Source organism: Pelodiscus sinensis, chromosome 1, assembly GCF_052426305.1.
Source record: "Pelodiscus sinensis isolate ZL-2025 chromosome 1, ASM5242630v1, whole genome shotgun sequence".
Lineage (NCBI taxonomy): Eukaryota > Metazoa > Chordata > Testudines > Trionychidae > Pelodiscus > Pelodiscus sinensis.
The window spans coordinates 262,433,332-262,442,000 of record NC_143052.1 but is presented as its reverse complement, the minus strand read 5'-3'; the positions used below and the strand labels follow the sequence as shown (position 1 = coordinate 262,442,000).

The 8,669-nt window shown below is 40.9% G+C and overlaps 1 long non-coding RNA gene across 1 annotated transcript; it reads right to left on the bottom strand.

Moving 5' to 3' along the window:
- Positions 1 to 6,566: 6,566 nt before the first annotated feature.
- LOC112545720 (uncharacterized) lies at positions 6,567 to 8,429 on the bottom strand. Its single transcript, XR_003089271.3, has 3 exons — positions 8,062 to 8,429; positions 7,226 to 7,273; positions 6,567 to 7,042 (listed from the first exon to the last, which is right to left on the bottom strand). It is a non-coding gene; the product is annotated as an uncharacterized LOC112545720 (long non-coding RNA).
- Between the last annotated feature and the right edge of the window lie 240 nt (positions 8,430 to 8,669).

Genomic DNA, 8,669 nt, shown 5'->3' with positions numbered 1-8,669 from the left:
AAAGTCTGCAGGAGCAGGAGAGCAGGGGAGTTGTTAGGAGTGTGCCCAGAGAGGCTACAAGGGCAGCTGTGAGAGGCCTCTAGAAGCCAATTATTTCAAACTAACAGCAGCTGAGGTTCCACTCTCTCACTATTTTGAAATAATTTTGAAATAAGCATTATTCCTCTTGACAAGCAGGAGTTATTATTTCAAAATAACCAGCCAATTATTTCAAAATAACAGGCTTAGTAGTGTGGACACTCTGCTTGTTGTGTTGAAATAGGGGCTTTGGCTCCACTGATTACAGCATTATCTATCCTTACACTTATTACAGCATTATCTATCTATTACAGCATTATCTATGATAAACTATAAAGGTACTTCTACACTTAATATACTTCTGCACGCTTATTTCAAAGTAAGCTATTCTGGAATAGTTATTCTGAAATTGCTTATTTTGAAATAGCACATCTGCACTGCAGGAAAGCCTCAGAACTGGTCTGAGGCAGGCTTCCCTAATGTAGATGTGCTGTATCGATCTAGGGTACGTCTAGACTACATGCCTCCGTCGACAGAGGCATGTAGATTAGCCAGATCGGCAGAGGGAAATGAAGCCGCGATTAAAATAATCGCGGCTTCATTTAAATTAAATGGCTGCCCCGCTCTGCCGATCAGCTGTTTGTCGGCAGAGCGGGGCAGTCTGGACGCGCCGCGCCGACAAAGAAGCCTTTTTTGATCGGCACAGGTATGCCTCGTGAAACCAGGTTTACCTGTGCTGATCAAGAAAGGCTTCTTTGTCGGCGCGGCTCGTCCAGACTGCCCCGATCTGCCGACAAACAGCTGATCGGCAGAGCGGGGCAGCCATTTAAATTTAAATGAAGCTGCGATTATTTTAATCGCGGCTTCATTTCCCTCTGCCGATCTGGCTAATCTACATGCCTCCGTCGACGGAGGCATGTAGTCTAGACACACCCCTAGAGACCCAGGAGGCACCGGAGAGGAATAACTTAGAATGACCCTGGTGAGGGGCTATTTTGAAATAGCAGCAGTGGAGCGTCTACACACGCCTTATTTCAAAATAACTATTTCGGAACTGGCATTATTCCTTGCAGATTGAGGTTTACAGATTTTGGAATAAGCCATTCGATATTTCGAAATCATTTCAAAATAAAGGAATGGCTGTGTAGATGTACACATTGTTATTTGGAAATAATGCTAGTTATCTTGAAATATCAGAGGGGTAGCCGTGTTAGTCTGAATCTGCAAAAGCGACGAGGAGTCCTGTGGCACCTTATAGACTAACTGAAGTGTAGGAGCATAAGCTTTCGTGGGCAAAGACCCACTTCGTCAGATGCATCTGAATAGGTTTTATTATTCATTTTTTTGATCAGACTATTAATAAACAACAAAGCCTCCCCTGATTATAAGGCAAGAAAATGAAAATGATTGTCCACAAATAGGCAAGACAAGCAAAAATAAAAATGAAATCTGCCTGCTTTCTCCTTTTTATATCTAGTCTTAATTCATTTTCAAGATTATAATAGTGCATTATTGCCAGGCAAATTTTTTATTCAGTATGTGCTTTTGTCCCAGTTTTCACTTTAGTGTTTACTGATGTGGAAAACTTCACTCTGCATGTAAACTGTACTATAAATCCACTTGTCATCTTATTCTCCATCATTAAACTATTGAATTAACTTGAATATGTTGACACAGTTAACTCTATTATCAATGTTTTCATTTCATTATAATGAACTATAGATTAAATTTGTTTTATGATCTTTCTAAATCACCTTTCAAAGCAATTTTTTAGATCAAATTAGAAATATACTGCACCATTAGAGTAAGCTGTTTTGTTTCAGGCAGTGAACTACAAAACCACTTAAAACTATGTCAAAAGTGATATACAACTGCCATTGGAAAACCACTGAGATTTTATAGGTGTCTTTTGACCCCAGTAGTAACTTGTGAGCTGTCTTAATAAGTTCCCAGATGAAGTTCTTCTGCAATTTATATGATCATACATCATCCATGATTGAAGCTGTATATAACCATTTGCTTCAGGAGCCATACTTGTACACTTAGAACCTTATAGTCCGGGAAGCCAAAACAGGCTTCCTTCATTTGTGAAATCTGAATTATTATGTAGGAGGCTTTCTCCTGCCTATTTCTTGTCACACTTATTATAGGACATGACATAGTGTCAAATAGCCAAATAGTTCTAAAATAAAGGATTTATATACACTACTGTACATTTTTTAAAGTCAGCAATACCTCAAAGTCCCAAAGATGAAGCTGACTTCTTTCTGTTCTTTTTCCCTTGCTTTTTAGAAAACCTGGACAATTTCATGCAAACATAGACATTAAGAAGGTACTATTAAGGATTCAGAAGTCAGAAACTACAAAAGTATTGTAATGCTGCTCCTGGTGTATGTACTAAAATAGGGACTTTAAATCAAAGATAGTCTATTTCACACAACTTTGAAAAAAATCTCTTGCAGGTCAATGAAAATCTTGTTTCAAAATATCCAGTCTCTTTCCATCAGTCCTCTGATAATCATTCTTTTCTTGCCCCCTTCAGCAAGCTTACATATGCATCTATAGCACTTCATACACTAGTCGGTGTAACCCAGAGACACAGTCTATAGGAAACAAATATATGGAATGTACAGGTTGGACCTCTCTAGTCCAGCACCCTCGGGATCTGACAGATCCCGAATGAAAGGATTTGCCAGACCATGGGAGGTCCCTGTCCTCATGGCCCATGCTTAACACTGCCCCCAGCTAGGGCTCCAGTCCAGCCTCGCTACTGCCTGGCCCAGAGCTCCCAGGGTGCTGCTAGGGCTGGAGCTGTGTGACAGGGGCCAGATCTCCCTGGCCACTGCCAGCCCCTGCTACTGCCCAGCCACTGGGACCATATCTCCTTGCTGCTCTGTACCCCACCCCCTGACATGGGACTCCCAGCTGTGTCACTGGCCCCCCATTGTGCTCCCACCCCACAGCCAGACTCCCTATACCTGGGCTCTGTGGTTCAGAGAGTCACTGTTAAGGGAGGTAAAATCTTTAAAACATATTGTAAGTGAGAAGAGTCAGAAAATTACTGAAAGGGTTTTTTTACAGAAATTAGCTCAAATGAATTCATAGATTATGTGTCTGAGCCTTTTTAGTCACTTTCTTCAGGACTTAATAAACACAATCTTTTATTTACAAAAATGTGAGTGGCCAGAAAAAAATACGAATCGCTTTACAAACATGTATAATGTTATGGATGGTATATGCATATGTACAAGAAGGAGAGACTATAATTAAAATCAGCATACCTTGATCTCTCGCTTTGCGTAGCATTTTGCTTTGTTCTGCAACCTTAGCATTGCCTATGCCTTTTTCTCCTCCCCCCCTCAACCCCGTTTCTCTCTTAATAGGGAGTTTTAGTTTAAATGTGAAAGTTATTCACATCTTCCTAGGGTGCTTACACCTTCAGCAACACAATCTTCAGAAAGCAACGGACTGTATAAATCTTATGATCCAGAAACAATTGGGAGAGGATATTTGAGAGCATGTGTAAAAAATGAAACTATAATAAAACATTTCAGCAATGTCAGTCTAAAGTGAAGTTCTATGAAAAAAGAGGTCTATCTACAGAGATAAGACTATGTGACAGATGGCCTCATATCAAACCTCCCTTAAACAAGAGTCACTGTCAGAAGATGGGAAATACCTGAAGTAGCACAGGTACATAATATTTTATCATATTAATTGCATTAAAATATATTGTACAACATTTAGGGAACAGAATAAGCTTTTATCGCTATCCCAATGTATAGCAATACACACACATTTTTAAAAATGCATTTCTTCTGCCATTTTAGTACATTTATTTGCCTTGTGCTGTCACAAACCCTTTGCAACCTGGATCATTCCACTGCTTTAGCCCAGTACAAGAATTAAATTATGATAAAATGTCTCCATAAAACTTGCTCTATTAAAGGATTTGCTTTCAGTTGGCACAGTTTCCTAAGAGGTCGCTGATGGGAGCAGAAGGGGCATGACCCATGTGACCAGATACGGATTATCTAAAATACCATAGCATCAAAGGTACTCCATCAGGACTATGGAATATACTCAGTCTATGCTGCTGAAGCTGTTCCAGCTGTGTATGATCAAATATGTGTTGGCACAAGGACAGCATAAGAATGACTTTAAAATCAGGACACTCACTTGAGAGATGGAAAACTTATGTTCATTCTCCCTCTCAGCATTACGTAAATATGGGAAATTAATTAGAGAAATCCACAACCCAGATGACATAGGATAACCACTAGTCTAAAGGTTAGGGATGCGGTAGGCTCTGCTTCCTTCTGATGCACCATTGCTGTGCAAGAAACAGCTTCGGAGAGGATTCCTGGATGTGGATCCCAGACAGATGTAGATGCCTCCCCCACCAACACATCCATCTGTGAGAAGTGTATGACTTATGGCTCATCTCTCAGCAACATCTGCTATTGGCTAGGTCAGGCAGCTATGTACCAAAGCACTGGAATTTGTGGTGATGGGTAATTTCAACTATCCAGATATCTGTCAGGAAAGTAACACAGCAGGGCACAGATTATCCAACATTTTTGTTTATTATTTCAGAAGGTGGAGAAAGCTACTGAGGGGAGACTGTTCTAGATTTGATTTTAACAAACAGGGAGGAACTAGTTGAGAATTTGAAAGTGGAAGGCACCTTGGGTGAAAATGGTCACAAAATGATAGCATTCATTATTCTAAGGAATGGGAGGAGTGAGAACAGCAAAATAAAGACAATGGATTTTAAGAAGGCAGAGTTTAGTACAATCATGGAGTTGGTAGGTAAGGTCCCATGAGAAATGAGACTACAGGGAAAAACAAAGACACTTGGTATCTTTTAAAAGGGACATTAATAACAGCACAAGAGAAAACTATTCCACTACATAGAAAAGATAGGAATGACAAGAGACCAGTATGACAAGTATGATAAGTATGACAAGAGACCAGCTGGTTTAACCAGGAGATTTGGAATGATTTCAAAATCCCACAGCTCCCCTTGGCTGGAAACAACAAACCATAGCCAATGGGAGTTGCAAGGCTCTGTGGCTACCGACACGTTCCAAGCAGCAGCTTAGTCTGGTGGCCTCATGACCCAAGCTGTCCTAAAATACTCAAGGAGCTTATTGATGATCTATCTGAGGGTATGTCTACATTACCACCCTAGTTCGAACTAGGGTGGTTAATGTAGGCAACCGGAGTTGCAAATGAAGCCCAGGATTTGAATTTCCCGGGCTTCATTTGCATATTGCCGGGTGCCGCCATTTTTAAATGTCCGCTAGGATGAGGAGTAACGGTAGTTCGGAATAGGAAGCCTAATCTGAACTACCTAGTTCGTGCCGCGTGTAGCCACGGGCATGGAGTCTGAACTAGCGGACATTTAAAAATGGCGGCGCCCGGCAATATGCAAATGAAGCCCGAGAAATTCGAATCCCGGGCTTCATTTGCAACTCTGGTTGCTTACATTAACCGCCCTAGTTCAAACTAGGGTGGCAGTGTAGACATACCCTGAGCTATTAGCTATCATCTCTGAAAACCATGGTAAATGGGAGAGATTCTTGAAGACTCTAAGGGGAAATGCAGTGCTCACCTACAAAAAGGGAAATAAGGACAATGCAGGAAACTACAGACCGGTCAGCTTAACTTCTGTGCCAGGAAAGATAATGTAGCAAATAATTAAGGAATCCATTTGCAAACATCTGGAAGATAACAAGATGATAAGTAACTGTCAGCATTGATTTTTAAAGAATAAATCATATCAAACCAACTTGATAGCTTTCTTTGCTATGATAACAAGCCTTGTGGAAAAGGGAGAAGTGGTAACGTGATATATCTAGACTTTAGTAAAGCATTTGGTACAGTCTCTCATGACATTCTTATCAATAAACTAGGGAAATACAACCTGGACAGGGCTACTATAAGGTGAATACAAAACTGTTTAGATAACCATGTGAGTGAAGAGTTATCTATGGCTCATAGTAATAGAGATGTAGCCGTGTTAGTCTGGTCTTGCTGAAACAAAAGACAGGACTATGCAGCACTTTAAAGACTAACAGGATGGTTTATTAGGTGATGAACTTTCATGGGCCAGACCCACTTCCTCAGATCAAGCTGGTCTGAGGTAATTAGGATGAAATTCAATAAAGACAGATACAAAATACTTCACATAGGAAGGAACAATCAATGGGCTCGTCTACATTGGCCCCTTTTCCGGAAGGGGCATGGTAATTTTTGAAATTGCAATAGGGAAATGCGCGGGGGATTTAAATATCCCCCGCGGCATTTAAATAAAAATGTCCGCCGCTTTTTTCCGGCTTTTAGAAAAGCCGGAAAAGAGCTTCTACACTGGCCCCGATCCTCCGGAAAAAAAGCCCTTTTCCGGAGGATCTTATTCCTTACTTTAAAGTGGATGCCTTCACACTGATGGATAACTGTCCATTAGTTTTAAGTGGTTGAGACTACAAGAACAGGAAATCAAATCAGAAAAAAAATAGCATTTCCAAAACAGCAAATTATTTCTCCTTCTCCAATAGAAAGTTTATTTAGCATGGCCTGACTTAGCTGTTAATGTTGCTGTGTTTCTTCTCCAACCCCTGCAAAAAGATTGGCCTCAGAATTTCATCCTTGTTAGTATTCCTTGGGGTGGTTTCCAGTGGGTCTCTGTTGATCCTTGTCTGGTTTCTATCAGTCTGATCAGGGAAGATCTTGGTCCCTTCCTCTAATTAAGTCTGAGGTCTGCTTTGGTCTCTTTGAGCCATATTCTTAGAAGCAGCCCAATACAAGGGTGTTTCCCTTTTATTAGGTCAACTCGTTCTCTGAGTGCTCTGCTTTCATGCTTTATTTCACTCATTGGTTGCAGCTGAAGGTGCCTTTCTCCATGATAGTTGTGGTAGCTGTGTAGGAGTGTAATCAGGCTGCTTGCTTGTGAGCAGGAGAGGCTCCCCTCCCACTTCAGCCTCTGCACTCTCTAAAGGGAGAACCTTGATCCTGACCTGCACTGAAACAAAAGCCAAGGGATATTATTTACCATAGCATATGAAGAAATTTGTCAGGCTTGTCAGAGTGGTGTGCAAAGTGGTTCCACAGTAGCCAGTTTGGTTGGATCTCTGACACTACTAAAAGAGGTAGCACAAATAATGCTAATGAGGTCTGAACCCCTTTGTCTCTTCCCCATTTTTACATTTGTGGATGGTCTTGCATTCCTTCAGTTGTTGCCACATGCACGGAGCTGAAATAGAGAAAAAAAGAGAGAAAGAGGAATTGGGAGCTATGCTAATTGCAGAGAAGTTGATTGGAACTATCAGGGGTACTGGTTATGTTGTACTGCCTCTTTAAGGACTTCAAAACGTGTTCCCAACTCTCAGCAATCTCAGGGGTACTCTATGTATATCTAGAGCCACTCCAAAAGCCCACTTAGTCCCAAATTCAGGAAATGCCAAAATTAAGGTTATACAGACCTTGAACTCCCATGTGGACATGCATTCTTCTACAGTCTTTGACTATGTGATCACACACTATTTTATCCAATAGGATTCTTGTTCTCCACTGAAACCTGCCCCCTTCCATCCATGTCCCATCTAGTCTGTCCTTCTGTAAGTCCTTTTTCTCTCCACCATGGTCCTCATCCAGGTCTTCCCCTCCATCCATAGTTCCTTGTAGTCTCAGTCTTCTTGCTCAGCCAATTCCTGCCCGAGCCCCCAAGCTCCCTCTCCCAATCTTGCACTTTGGGGTCCCAGTCCCAGTCTCCTCTCCCCTATCATTCAGTTTGCTTGACCAGATGGTCCTCCAACAGCTGAGCTCCTTGAGTCAGTGTCCATGTATAATAATATACCGATAAATAATGTCAAAAGGATTGCTCAGCAGAATATTCCTCCTAACTTTTATTGTTTTCCATTAATTTCTGACCTATATAGACCAACTTATTCCTCCTCTACTAAAACAACTGCTTCAAGCATGGCTTCCTTTCTGTTACTTTTCATAGTTCGGGATACTTTCTCATCAGTTCTGCCCACCTACCTTCAAATCTCTCCTCTGTGCACCAAACCACTGCTTTGTTTCTTCTTGCAAGTCTCTTCATAAAATCTTTCTGGTCTTCTTTTATATTTTATTGACACTAAACTCTGGCAACCTTTCCCTCAACCATGCCCTTCCACTTAATCCTTACCATTTTTTATACTGTGGTCTATTTTTCTTCTACAAAACTTGTAAGTGATTACTATAGCTGCTGCTTGGTTCTTTGCACTGAAATTCTGAAATGGACCTTAAATCAGGTACTCACTGATTTCCTGCCAAGGGAACTTGAGGCTAAATATGTAAGTCATTACTCAGCCAAGATTCTTACTGAACTGATTAAAATTAGTAATGATTTCAGATTTGGACATTTGAATATAGCTAGAGATCAGGGGACTGTAGGTCAAAACCATAGTACCAAAGGTGGCTTTTGTGACATTGCCCATTGTTGTCATACAATATCAATCTAAAATGTAGCAGCCATGATCATTACCAGTCATCAGTATTATTTCAGTGGGTACAGGAGTAGATTGAATTCACTACCATGAAAGGCAAGACTCAAGTTAATCAGAACAGATTGCATAATGAGAATATTGATCTTCCTCCAGTGAAAT